General features: G+C 43.5%; 1 protein-coding gene across 2 annotated transcripts in view; it reads right to left on the reverse strand.

Annotated features, from left to right (window-relative positions):
- LOC119009474 (C-terminal-binding protein 2) overlaps window positions 1–13,274 on the reverse strand; it is a 106,670-nt gene extending 93,396 nt beyond the window's left edge. The window contains exon 1 of one of the 2 annotated variants that reach the window (XM_037080783.1): window positions 12,731–13,274. The gene's annotated coding sequence lies outside the window, so the exon portion shown is untranslated. The remainder of the gene's footprint in view (window positions 1–12,730) is intronic. The other variant, XM_037080785.1, reaches the window with a different exon arrangement.
- Window positions 13,275–14,741: the final 1,467 nt, after the last annotated feature.

Raw genomic sequence — 14,741 nt, forward strand, 5'->3', positions numbered from 1 at the left:
GGGAAGAAAGAAAAAAAAAAATCTCCTGATCTCTTGACATTTTTTTTCCTCAATACAGGCGCGGGAGCTGCACAGAAAGCTTGCCATAAGTCAGAGACAAACATCCAGTCACTATGCATTCAGATCGAACATAATTTTTAATAACCTCAGGCACAAAGAAAGTTAACAAGAAACTGTTAGCCGAGTGCGCAATCTCAAGAGTCATTTCACTGCCCCGAGTGTGAGGGAATGAGATGAGGGAGAGCAAGAGGAGCTAATCAACTCTCACTCTTCAGTGGCATTTCATGCACTGTCTGCCTCTAGTTCACTGTGCACAAAGGGCACCAAGCATCAATAAGTCAACACTGACATCCAGACTCCTCTGTCGTTTAGAGAGAGACAGGACTGTGTGGTGAGAGGAAGGTTCAATTAATTTTTGCAAATGAACTGCTTGGATGCATATTGTCTGAAGTTAAAATGGTGAGCGTCCAGGGAAATTTGACGACGTGACCTGGCGTGGACTGAGCTCGCCCGATTTGCATTTCTTTAAGAGCACCTTGTATAAAAGATGCTGAGCCAATGGAGGTGGTGGGCGGGGAGAGGGAGGTAGAGAGGTTAGAGGAGAGAAAGAGAGAGAAAGAAATAAAAAGGCCTCATTTCTGCCTTTTCATTTTGAAGAAGTTTGTGCTGCCATCGTTCAATCTGTGCCATCGCAGCTGCACATCATGTCACCGTGTCCAGAAGGCCAGACTGGTTTTGAAGCTTTTTTTTTTTTTCCATTTTTGTCCTCCCCCTCCTCTTCCTCGTTGCCTTGCATCAGGCACAGGATCTGAGGCTTTAATATGGCTGCCAGTGAGGCAACAGCCATTTAATAACAATGCAATAGTTCCTCACAGCAGTAGTCCAGTGTCGCTCATACACCCCGCCGTGTGCAGATGGTACATTGTCTGTGGTTTCCGAAAACATTCTCCTTTCCGAGATGTTTTTCCTCTTTTTCTTCTCTTCCCCCTCACACACACAAACACAAACACACACACACACAGGCCTTTTGTCAACAATATTTAACTCTCGATAGCAACAACATACAATTGCTCCGTCGTCTTATTTCTGCTATCATTGCTCTTGGCTTATTTCGTAACAGGTCAGCTGAAGTGCCCCCCGCCCGGAGATGATCTGTGAGTGTGTGTGTGTGTGTTTGTGTGTGTGTGTGTGTGTGTGTGTGTGTCTGTCTGTGGTTGGCGGTAAGCCTTTTTGCATGTGCCTCACAGCCTCCCGCAGTGGGGGACATCTGGAGGAGGCGTTACCGTGTACACAGAAAGAAAAAAAGAAAAAAAAAGAAGAGTTCAGGCCTGAAATATCATCCTCTGAGGACATAACTGGCTTTCATTAACACACAAAGGGGGGAATATGGCGTCGGAGATTTATTCAAATCAACACGGCTAATGTTGCCATAATCCAGTCACCTTGCCAACTTACCCTAAAACTCATTCCTCCCATCAGTGGCCCCTTCCCCCGACTCGCCGCTGAGAGCAATTAGTGCACATTTTGATGAAAACGACCGGTGATTTAGTGTGAGGAAAAGGCTTCAGAACAACCATTTCGCAAGGTAGATGTTCATTATGCGCCAGCAGGGAAGGGCCTCTCCTTAATAGAGTGCCAGCCATAAACATCCCTCATCATCACCGGGCTTGCCATTTGATCTCACCTCTGGGGGTTCTGCGCTGGGCATCTTCATTCATTCCTTCTGTGTTTCACTGTCTGTTTACTCAGTAATGGACTCTGCCCAGAGAGTTGTTAAAGGGGAACAAAGTGAAAGTGCCCGACACTCTGCTGTGGCGGTGATTAACGACTGAATTAGAAAGCAACTCCGGGTCACCTTTAACATCGTGATGGATGATCTAAAGCGAGAATCTGATAGTCCTTCGTTACAGGTGAGCTACAACCTGGAATCGCAGGTGGGGCAAATGCGGCGGAGCACTTACCGCAACAATTTTTCCATAAAACTGCAATCAATTAACACTCGGCTGTAATTAACAGCCAAAAACAATGTGGTGAGAACCAAACTGGGATGTATTATGGCTTTGATAATAAGCATCTTGCTGATGAGTGTGCACGCAACTGTGTCCACCACTGTCTGTAAAGCCTTAGTTAGCGTTGCCCTAGTTCAGCTGTGTATGTGCCATCTCTCCTGTCACAGGCAGTTTACAAGACTGGGAACGAGGGTTGCCATCTGTCCCACCTCTATGGGGTGCACAGAGGGACGTTTTGCACAGTTTTGGCATGCCTGACTTCCCCTAATGCTGCACAAATGTTTGGAGACATTACATAAGCAATGAGACCTTCGCTAGGGCGGAGGGGGAATGGTGACAGATACGTGCAGGGGAGGAGGAGGAGGAGGAGGAGGAGGAAAAAAAGCGAGAGAGAAAGAGAGATTGGAAAGTGCAAGAGAGCAGACCTGGTCTTTTCATTCCACTGACTAACAGCACTTTCAGGCAGACAATAGCACTACAGGGCTGCGTTTGTGTAGATAGAGGGTGCAGGTGGATAAAATATGAAGCAAGAAGTCCAGTTTCAAGGACTCTCAAAACGCCAAGACCGCCACATGGCATGTTTTCACACCTTTGAGGCAGGATAGTGAGGCTGCCGCTAAAGATCATTTTAACTGTCAATTGTAAAAATAGCTTTACATTGATAAATATTGATACTGAATAGGGTCACAGTATCAATACTGATACCTGCTGTGCTTTGTCGCTCTCTCTTCATTCCAGTAGGCCCGCCTCCTCACACCCAGTTACCTTAAATGCTGTTATGCTAAATCACACAGTACACAAGCCTTGCTCCATTTACCTTTTAATACAATGTTGTGCCCTCAAAGTCGTGGCAATGTTTCCCCACGGTATGGAACAAGGTATGGAATATCACTATATTTTATCCGGATCCTCAATAAAAGTTACGAGTCCGTTCTGGGCCAAGAACCATCCTCGATCCATCCCGACAAACCGACAAACAAACAAACAAACGGACATGGGAAAAAACTATATCTCCTTGGTGGAGGCAGTTAATGTATCAATCATTTTTCTCATGTAATTCATTAATTGTTTGGTCTATAAAATGCCAGAAAATTGAGAAAATGACAATCACTGTTTCAACCACAGCCTGGAGATATTCAGTTTACAGAGGTGTAAAGAAACCACAACATATTCACATTTAAGAAGCTGGAATCAGAGAATTTTGAATTGCATTTGCAAAATCACTCAAACTAATCAACACAGTTGGCAACTAACTGATTGATTGTTGCAGCTCTACCTCTCAAAGGTTCCACAGCTGCAATTACTTTTCTGTTACATTTAAATTCTCTCATTAGACCAATACTGCACTGTACCTGGTAAATGAGTTCTGATGAGGCGGTTCGTTGTTGCAATGGACTGCGACAAAAGTACCCAACGTTTTTGGCAAACAACCCTCAAACCTTTAGACCTGGTATAACGCAACAACTATATCACTTGTCATTGCCATTTCATAATCACATTGATGATACAGCACCAATACCACGGCGGTCTCACTGAAATAAATGAGGAAGCCTGCATTTGTTGCCATAGCGCAGCTGCTGGCCTGAGTGCTGTACATCTTAAAAACTTGCCAAAGTGGGAAGTCAGTGAGAGGTGGATCAAACCTAACTTCAGCGCCAACTGCAGCTGCACATGGAGACGAGGCAATCTGAAAACCAAAAATAAGAGATCGCTGCAAGGAAAGGTGATACCGAGCTCAATGAAACACAGCCTTCGCTGGAAACAAGAAAGGAGACGAACTGCAAATTGGTGCTCGGAGCAATGAGTGCATTCGCTTCCAAAAAGGAAAAAGACCTGTGTTGTTTAAGTGCTGTGTGTGTGTGTGTGTGGATGTGCATGTAAAGGGTGGGAGGGTCATGAATGTGCACAATGAATGTCCTGGAAAAAAGGATTTTGAATGCGAAGACATGTTGCAATGGACACCTGGAGCAGCATCTGTATGCGATTCTCCCCTTGCTCCTTTCACAGGGAAACAAGATGAGATTTTATTGGAAAACTGAAGCAGCCAGCGTGACACAGGCAGGGCATGCAAATTTTTAAAAAAAAAAGCAAGAGCAGGTAAATTCAGCTCATACACATATTCACTACTCTGACACAGCAGCAGCATGGAAAGCAGACGTGGAAAACCAATTTCCAAGCATGTATACATTTGCTTACATATAATCAACTTTCACTTCAACCGTGAGCCGCCCACTGGAGTTGTCACGGTGCACGAGCTTCACAACTGTGCCGCAGTGATCTTAGAGCCAACAATGGCAAATCTGCTGAAGTAGACTGATGAGGAAAACTGCTCACTTTCAAGGAAAGGCTTTGCCAGTTTGATAGAACTCAGTCTCCTTGGAAATACCTGACTGATTCAGGACATTGTAACCACCTCAGACAGTCCATACAGTGTTTTATACATTTTGGCAAAAAAATGTGTCCTTGTAGCACATGGACACTTTGTTGCTCCTTGACTTTCAATACTCAAACTAGAAAGGCACTCAGAAAGTGCAGACTTCAACTGAGCCCAACAGTCTACGCTTCTATGATATGCAAATCTGCAAGCACAAACTTCACGGTCAATATCACAGTGTGTTCTTGTGAAGCATAAAGTTCTATCATTTTTCAGTTAATATCTCAAATGGAGACAATATGAATATGGATGTGATCTAGTATAATAATTAGTTTGATATGTGTGTATTTATGTTTCGATAGCCACACTTGGTGATGTGATAAATGCACTGGTTCTCCAATGAAACCGCTGTCCAAAAGGGTTTTTTTCTTGGCTCACGTTTCTACCAAGTTTCCTGAAAATCGGGCCAGTAGTTTTTTCCCGTAATCCTTCTGACAAACAGAAAAACAAACCAAACCAAAGACATAACCTCATAACCACTGCTGGTGTGAGTGCACAGTTCAATCTAATCCCTTCCACATGAAGCTGCTAATTATTATGTCAATATTTTAGTCAATTGTGAATCAACAGTGTGAGACAGACATCTCTGAAGAACCAAGAAATGACGACTGCTGTCGGTTAATTCTAGGGCTGCAAATGTTTTAATCATCAATTAATGTGCTGATTATTTTCATGATTAATCATATAGTCTTCTTGTTTCTCTTGTCTTACCAACTGTTGGAAATCCAGGCCTGTATTTACTTTGCTTGCTTAAAAAACATAAAAGCATGAATCAACAAATAGATTATCAAAATTGTTGCAGATTAACTGCCCCACGAATGTAAGCCTACTTAACAGAGCACCATCCTGCCGACAGTGGTCGAGGATACGTGTAGCATTAGCTTCTAACAACAGCTGACCTTTCATTCTAACAATCAGATTTGTTTATGCAGGTAGGAAACTAATGTGTCTGCTCCTGGCAGTTTGGTGTGATCTGGAAGGGGGTGGATGATTTCATGAACCTCACACACTCTACCACACTCATCAGGTGAAAGGACACGGGTGTCACAGGACTCCAGGGGCACATGGCTGTCTCCACCCTCCCCGAGCTGTTAGTGGAGTTGTATAGTATGGAGGGGGAGAGATTGGCCATAACAAATTGGGGACAAAGGGAAAAATTACTTGGGCAGCATGTGCTACAATTAAAGTCACAAGACCTGGTAGTATGGGTAAGAAATAAAACCAGTGTGGACAAAAAGATTTCACTCACATGTCACTGTTCAGCTGGGTTGTCCTTTGTATACATTTACTGCACTTAATAGCAGATTTATTTTTCAGCCTCCGCAGCAGCAGGTCAGACTGAGAAAATGCTTCTGGAATTTAGCGTGAGCAGTGTGATGGAACTGCATCAATGTCTGCATGCCACATGATATTCTGAAACATTCCTAGAAATTCGATCCTCAAATCTTACAACAGCATCATTGTCTGTTATCATATATGTAAGCCAACCGAAATTCAACATTACATCTTCACTACTGGTCAATTTCGAAACGGCACCACTGTTTCCCTGTTGCTTTTCACTGTACTTCAATCACTGAAAGTTGCTGCATGTCAGCAGTGAGATTCGCTGAAAGTGAGAAAAATGACAGTAGACACAGTGGGGAGGAAACGCCACCAGTGATACCAGCCACCCCCTCCCCACGGGAAAAAGCCTCCTACAGCCCACCCACCCACTCACTACCTATACCGACCTCAATCTCTGATTTTATCACTTCTTCATATTGCACACATACTGCAAGGTTCCCTTTGTGCTGCTTTTCAAATGTATCTATGCAAATGGCGCCGTATGAGACGTACTCGTATCTACGAAGACATTTGTATTACACAGAATTTGCCGGAGACATCGCAACAGATTCATTAACTGGGCTGATATGCAGATACGGCCGGATGAGCTGCAGATACTGTGAGATAAAGTGTCGAGTACAGCGGGCTTCTGAGGCCGCCTGAGCAGGGAGGGATCCTGCTGCTGTTATCATGGTGGTCCTTCTCCCTCCTTCAGAGTCTGCCCTGCAATTAATGATGCACTGTGATTTTCCTGCAGCCGCCCCCCCATCCTTGTGTTTGCACGTTTGTATGTATTTATGTAAGTGACTGTGCTTGCGCATGTATGAGAGAAAGGCTAATTTTCTCTCCTGTGCACCAGAAGGATATGCACTGAATTTATATTCGGTAATGAGACGGGGGGTCTGGGAGTGATGGTGAATTTGTAAGCATGCATCATCTCCCATAATTCCATTTAGTAGACCTGTAAACACTTATAAATGCGCGTGGTAGTTACGGCAGCCCCCCTGCCCTCAGCTCTCTCATCAGGGTAACACATCTCCAAAGAAACCAAGGGCAGGAGAGGAGGAGATATTGCAAATCACATTACGGGACATGAAATTAATCCTCGCTCCCCAAACATTTGGCCTTCGCACAGTTTAACCTTGAAGCCGCTTTTTACTCCGCCTGCACGAGGACTTTGTAAAAACCCACCCCTCTGTCACATCCAAAAGAGCGAGTCTGACATTACAACAATGGCTCTGCCGAAGGTAATTATTCAACCGGATCCTTCACCGTGCCGGTGATACGTTGTAATTTCATTTCACTTACGTCTGTTTCATAATGTAATACACAATTGAGCAGGGGCACTTTGCGTCCCAAAAGACCACTTCCTCCTTAAGATAATAAAAGCCTTTTGTGCTTGCCTTTGAGAAATCCTTGGTGGATTATGAGAGTGTGGATTCGGGAGCACATCAATTAATATGCATTAAATGAAAGAGTATTAAGTTGTAAGAAAAATAATTAATAACTCTAATTGCTGTGCCGCCACTCTGCCCAGCGACACCCCACCTTAACGCTAACTGGGGGCTGTCTCCGAAATCGCCGAAAGGGGCCAAAGCAAAAGAGTTATTTGACCTTTTACATGGCTGAAAGACAATGTACTTCCACTTTATTACACGGCCGCCTCGCTCTCCCCCCGGTACTAATGTAGAGTGGTGCAAGATAAAAGCACAGATTGACTGTTACATCCAATCCAATAACTGCAGAAAAATTCCTATCTGCTCGCCAACTCTGAAACCACATGAGGTTCGGCTCTACGAGTTTTTCAGCCAGACTAAAATACATCTGTTTGTGTTCGAGAATACTGTAGATCTCTTATGCAAGCCCCTATCGCTGGATCTTGTCCCTTTGTACGGTGCAGAGAATAGCGCTGGCACAGGGTTCCACTCTCCCCCCCCCATTACCATGAAAAAGACATTCACAGCTCCAATTATCCTTTACCCCCGCGTAGCTCTAGAAAGAAAAAAAAAACCACAATCACCACCACTGTCAATGAAACTACAGCGATGAAGAAGTAAGCCATGACAGGGGAGAAATCTGATAGCCCTCACCCCCCCAAACACAATCTTCAACGTGCTCAAAAAAAAAAAATTAAAAAAAAGAAAGAAACGTGGAATGCCCCGGGATGGCAAAGACATGGGAATGACAAGCAAAATGTTACTTTCATATATCTTTTCAATACAGCATTTCTAAAGGTTAGAGGAGTTCTGAAGCTGCGGCTGAGTGAAGCTCGTGAAGATACAAGAGTAGTTTCCACTGCAGCGCTCTGTTTTTAAACTAATTCGCTTTGACCGAGAGCGATCCGCGGCGAGGAACCACTGTCTTGATCAGTTTACAGTTTTTCTTCCATTTTTTTTTTCTTCTTTCCCCCTTTTCAAAAAATTACCCCTGCTTTCAGCTAAATCAATCTTGCCTTTGGTCGGAGATAATGAGCATGTTCGCCGGGCTTCAAATGAACACCGTTGCTCCTGGGCACCTCAGCTCAACGCAGTCACATCATGCAGACACTTTTGAGGAAGGCAGAAAAGAGAAAAGTCTTAGCCTTTAGAGACCAATTAAAAGCACATATTCAAATTGACCTAAAAGGGAGCACGGCGAGGCGTTCATTTACAGCACTGCCCCGTCCCTATAGCTTCGCTCTCACTATCAGCTTCATCCCAATTGTTTTTCAAGTCTGACAAACAAACAATCTCGACAGAGAGAGCGGAAAGACTCTGAGAGAGAAAAGAATCCATCTCATCTCCGCAGGATCAAAGACTGTATCGAGAGATAGCGAGTGCACACAGATATACTAATTTTCACACGACGTGCACTCACGCTCATTCAAAGGACATGGAGGCAGGATTTACCAGCTCAGTAGCACAGTATGCATACATTATATGAGCCTTATTAAAGGTGGTGGTGAATATTAGATCATTATCGCTGCTATCTCTGCTGTGAGACTTGCTACAAAGGAAATAACTGCACAGAAGATGGAGCGGTATTTGCTTTCTCTGTTGCCTTTATAACACTGTAAATATTAGGATTAGATTGCAAATTGAAACGTACATGTTTACATTACTGTACTATGACTGTGGGCTGCATCTCCTGTGTGCTTAGAAAGCAGCCGAGAGCGAGGCTGCGATCTGATGTAGAGCTGCAAGCGATTAGTCGAGTAACAAGAAAATTAGCTTCCAACTGATTTTGAGAATCAATAATTCGCTCTTGTCATCTATTTTTTAGCAAACATGTCAAACATTTGCTGGTTTCAGCTTCTTGAAAGCAAGGATGCGCCCCATTTCTTTGTCACTTGTGACAGCAAATGAAGAGTCTTTGGGTTTTTGACTGTTGGTTGGACAAAAGGAGCTAAATGAAGACAAAAGGAAAGTGTAATGATTACTATTTTTTTCTTTTTGCATGTTACAAAACAGGATGCACAATACATATCAGACAGATAAATTATTGACTGGGTAATGGGAAAATTAAAGTTTTTCAGCCAATAATGAAATAACTGCCTTATTGCTCTTATTAGAGCTCTGGAACATCAAATCATCAATCTCAGCTCACTATATCTTTGACTCTGTCAGCCCCCCAGTGTGCACAAACTACAGGTTCTGAACTTCTGCGCAAACAAGTAAATATCAGCTGAGACAGATCCATATTTTATTGACAAAACGAGTCATTTGTCAGTTGCAGCGCTGAACCAATAATTACTTTTATTATCCAGGGTTCGTCAAGTCAAGTGCGACTTAACATCTTCATTTCTCACTCAGGTTCACCTGGAATTTAGTTTGTTTTCTAAACAACTGGGGTTATCGCAACTTCATGCTGCATGTGTCGAGATTTACATGAGGAAACACATGCATTTGCACTCTGATTGCAGTTTACAACCATTTACATAAAAATCAAAACATCAAAACATGTTATCAGGTGCACCCAAATTATGCACATCAGTGCAACTACTGTGAAAAGTTAGTCCAGACCCCTGTTATCTATTAAATGTTTGATTGTTTAGTGCAGAAAACATCAAGATCCCATCTTTAAATAGCTTTTTTGTCAAACCAACCGCCCACAACTGAAAAATTATTAAAGGGAGGCACATCCTCACATTTGAGAGGTTGGAATGAGCCAATATATGACATTTTAGTTTGCTGAACGACTTAAAAAGTCAATAATCAACACTGTGGATTCATCTTCTGCTACTTGATTAATCTGTGGATCAAAACCTATAAAGAAGATAAACTTGAACTGGAAAAGAGAAGTTTCGGGGGGGCAGCTCTTCCACCAGTCAGAGAATTTTTATCCATGACATATTTGGTACCACAGCCCAGCGGGGTGTGCAGCGACTCTGAAACGCGCTCCGTCTCGCTGCCACAGCACTTCCAGGGAAGCTGCTCCCCCATAAATCCCCTCTAATGGTCGCTGGCGAGGGAACTTTTTAACACAGAACTTAGCAGCCACTGTTATTCACCCGTAGAGCGAGAGTCTCGGGATGATGGATGGTAATAAATATTGCACGGGGCTAACAGAGGTCCCCTCAGAGACGTTCAATTGCCTTGAGTGATAGGGTGCTGCTCGGCAACACAGGAGAGGGTGGCAGAGTGCAGGCTCTTCACCGGGTCGACTAACTGAGTCTGTTCAATTTCCTCCCTGGAAAAAAGAAAAAAAAAAACGACATCTCTAAACGCCAACACTGTCTCACAGTGTGGGGAGGGGGTTTCTGCAAGACGAAAATATGTCGCCCTTCTCAACTTATGTATGGCGAGTTTGTTTTGTTGCGAATGACGAATGGAAGAATAAATAAATCCACTGTGGAGCCGTAATGATTGTGAACGTACCTGGCACGTGAGATAAAGGAACGCTGCTCGGTGTTACGACCACTTCCCCCTGCTGCACTTGTGACTGGAGCGGTTTCAATGGCGCTTTCTGACAAGGGAGCTCTGTTGTGCCGAGCTGCCCACCATCTTAACGGCTTCCCTGACAATGGCCGACAACGGAGCAGATGTCCAGGCTGCACACATCTGTAGAGTGGGCCTTATACTCCCTTCCTCCTTCAGGCAACGTACCCCCCCCCACCCCCACCCCCTTTGGTCGAACAACACGGCACCCGTGAGACGGACAAAAGAGCCGGTCAGCTCTCAGGCATCACAAACACATTCTCCAAGTTCTTATGTGCAAATCCTTCAGCCTGAAAGCACACGATGTAGTTTGAACTCAGAATTTTTATATTTACACTATTACTGAGGTAATCACACAAACTCAGATATGTTTTTTTCCATATCTTGATAAACACTAGCTGTTCACAGAGGAAAATAAGGTCATCAGAACACTGTCTGAAGCTAGGAAAGGTGGCAGGGTCTGCCACATATAAACAAAGTCGAACATTATGAAATCGTGTTGTCCTTTTTGGAGCCAGCTGTGAGAGAAATAGATTTTTGGGTCTTATTCCCAACTTCTCAAATAATGATGCTCTGGGGTTTCCCAACTCGTGACATACTGAAACACTGTTACTACAGGACGTGTCAGCCGCCATCCCTAATACGTCAACCTCTTCAAACTACCAGAGTTTGTTTAGTGGGGCATTAAGAAAAAGAACAGTTAATGAAGATCCTTCTCTTCTGATTAACTTTTCTTCCACAAACTGCACAGTGCCCCTTTAATTTTGATTGGGAAAAAGATGGAAATCATCTCCGCTGACACGAAGCAAATGACTGCGATTGGTGTTTTCTAACGATGAGTGATAAGGAATTAAGATAGCTCTGGCTCTTCATTAATCCAACACGGGTCCTGTTGTCATATTTTTTTTCTGCTGTAATCAGCGGATTAATTAGCCCGATAACGTGTAAGGATACTTTGGTGTGTGTAATTAACAAGTTAACACGAGGCAATTAGCAGCTCATTCATACACTGCCGGCACCTAGCAGCGGCTGTAAACACGGGGATGCTCTTTCCTCACCGACTTCCTAATCGTCGATGTCAAAAAAAAAAAAGTGAATCCAGTGGCATACCCCTGAAACATTTCAGCATTTTCCTCTTTGCTTACAAGTTTCCCACCTCCACCTGCAGTTCTGCACCCCTCCACAGAACACCACAACAGGCATGCCATCAAAAAAAGGCAAGGACATTCATGAATTTGCACATGTGTGATGGAAAAGTTGTTGTTTTGTGTTTTTTTGTGTGTGTGTTTTGTTTTTTTTAAATTAAAACCAAAAAGTAACATGCAAAATGGTCTTGGACAGCAGATGTGCTCCATGGTGATGACTTGTGTTTAAGATGCAGGCACTCACACACACACACACACACACACAGGCTAAAGCAGCAGCAATCAGCTCTGAAGATTACACAAGATGACGTCTAACACTATTTTGCCTACATAAACTCAGTCAGTTGAGTCAAGTGTGGGGTATTAAGAGGATGTGGGCGCCAGTAGCCTCACTGGAGCGCACACACACACACACACACACACACACAACTCCAGTCCACGCACACACTAGTAATGCACTTCCTATTTTCTTTTAACCGACACACACTCGCAGTCCGCTCGGGGTCTCGTTGTGTGCTACCCAAAGCACAACAACCCGCGTCTTTGCCGGATACCCTTGCAACGGCTGAACGTAAAAGAAAAAAAATAAAGGTGAAGGGACACTCGTGTTACACATTCCGTGTCCACATTATCCAAATAATGTCCCCGGTGTGTGTGTGTGTGTATGTGTGTGTGTGTGTGTGTGTGTGTACAACCCAGCCCGACCGACCGACCGACCGTCCGTCCCCCCCCTTCTTCCCATCTTCATGGCGCAGTAAGGTGGACACACATGGTCAGAGAGAGGAGCCGTATGCGGACCTGAGCGCCGACAACAGCCTCAACTCTTCGTTACAAACTGAATTGACAAAAAAAACGCCAGAAAGCGGCGTCAAAGCGAAACAAAACAACAAAATGCAGCCTTACCTGTGTGAAGGATGTCAAATAGCAAGTTGAGACTTTTTTTCTCCCCTCTCTCTCTCTCTCTCTCTGTCTCTCTCAGGCACACGTCGTCGGCGGCAGCGGCGGCAGCATCATCCGCTCATCCGGGAGAAATGTTTCATATGGAAGGGGTGTGTGGAGGTTTTTTTCGGGGGTGGTGGGGTGGTAGGTTAAAAAAAATTGGGATTCCACCTTATTTTGAGGGGTTGTTGGGGTTTTTTTAATCCTCGGCAAAAACAAAACAACAAAAAAAAACCCGCGGCTTCTCCCTCCTTCAGAAGATGTGTGAAGAAACACGAGCGGAGAAAAAAAAAGAGGAGTGACAAACGGCGCGAGGGACTGAGCAGTGTGTTCGTACGCGTCCTTGTTTATTGAGACACGGCCGAGCGTGAACGCCGAGTAGGTGTCTAACTGTTTCACCGCTTTATTTTTTTCCCTCTCTTTCCCTCTCTCTCTCTCCCTCTCTGTCTCCCCCCTCTCTTCCCTCTCTGCCTCTCTCTCTTTCTCTCTCTCTCTCTCCCCCTCTCCGGGCTGTAGTCACACACACTGTGTCTAACTCTCCTGTTTTATCAAGGCGGGGTCTTGGGTCGTTTAAACCAATGACATAAACCAAGAAGAAGAAGAAGGAGCCCCCTCCTCCTCCTCCTCCTCCTCCTCCAACACACACCTTCTGCTCACATGGTCAACATGCATGACATGTTGTGGTCAAATCCTTTTTGTTCTGGAAACAAAATTAGGCTGCCTTAAAGGGTCGCTTCACCCAAATCATATGCGAAAATTAAAGGTGCACTATGTAGTTTTTGGAGATTCAATTTTAATCTGAAGAGATTGATCAGATTTTCATTTTTTTTTTTTTTTTTTTGACTAAACTGACTTTATGACTTAAGTTTGGTTTGTTTATTTAGTTTAGTCAGTCTTGAACCCGAAGATTTTGTTTATTTAGTTTGTTGACCTTAAAGGAGAGAAGAAGAAGAAGTAGAAGAAGAAGAAGTAGAAGAAGAAGAAGAAGGAGCCCCCTCCTCCTCCTTCACCACACATCCTCTACTCACATGGTCAACATGACATGTTGTGGTCAAACGCTTCTTTTTGTCAGTGTACTGGAAAAAATTAGACTACTTTAAAGGGTAACTTCACCCAAATCACACATAAAATTAAAGGTGCATTTTATAGTTTTTTAATCAGAAGAGAAATGTCTCCTTTTTGCTGTTCATTCAGTTTAGTCGGTCATGAAACTGAAGATTTTTTTGGTCTGTTTAGTTTGTTTAGGCTCTCTATATTTTCATGACTCAACTAAACTGAGGAAAAACAAAGTGACCTTGAAGGAAAGAAGAAGAAGAAGGAGCCTCCTCCTCCTCCTCCTCCTTGACCACAACCACCACCACACAGCTTCTGCTCACATGGTTCACATACATGACATGTTGTGGTCAAATCCTTGTTTTTGTCTGTGTTCTGGAAACATGAGCTTACATTAAAGGGTCACTTCACCCAAATCATAACCACAAAATTAAAAGTGCACTATGTAGTTTTTTTTTATTTTGTTTTTCATGACTAAAAGTCAGAGACTGAAGTCAATTTGTTTATCCAGTTTAGTCAGCCATGAAACCAAAGATTTTGTTGTTTGTTTAGGCTCTCTTCATTTTCATGAGTTAACTAAACTGAAAAAAAAATACTGACCTTGAAGGAAAGAAGAAGAAGAAGAAGATGAAGAAGGAGCCTCCTCCTCCCCCTCAACCACACATCTTCTGCTCACATGGTCAACATCCATGACATGTTGTGGTCAAATTCTTGTTTTTGTCAGCGTTCTGGAATAAATTAGGCAACTTTAAAGGGCGACTTCGCTCAAATTCCTGACCTGGAAAAAATGAGGTTACTTCACCCAAATCACACATGAAATTAAAGGTGCACCATGTAGTTTTTTTTTGTTTTGTTTTTTTTGTTTTGTTTTTATCAGAAGAGAAATGTTCGTCTTTGACTTCATGACTGCATAAACACAGAA

Source organism: Acanthopagrus latus, chromosome 20, assembly GCF_904848185.1.
Source record: "Acanthopagrus latus isolate v.2019 chromosome 20, fAcaLat1.1, whole genome shotgun sequence".
Taxonomy (NCBI): domain Eukaryota; kingdom Metazoa; phylum Chordata; class Actinopteri; order Spariformes; family Sparidae; genus Acanthopagrus; species Acanthopagrus latus.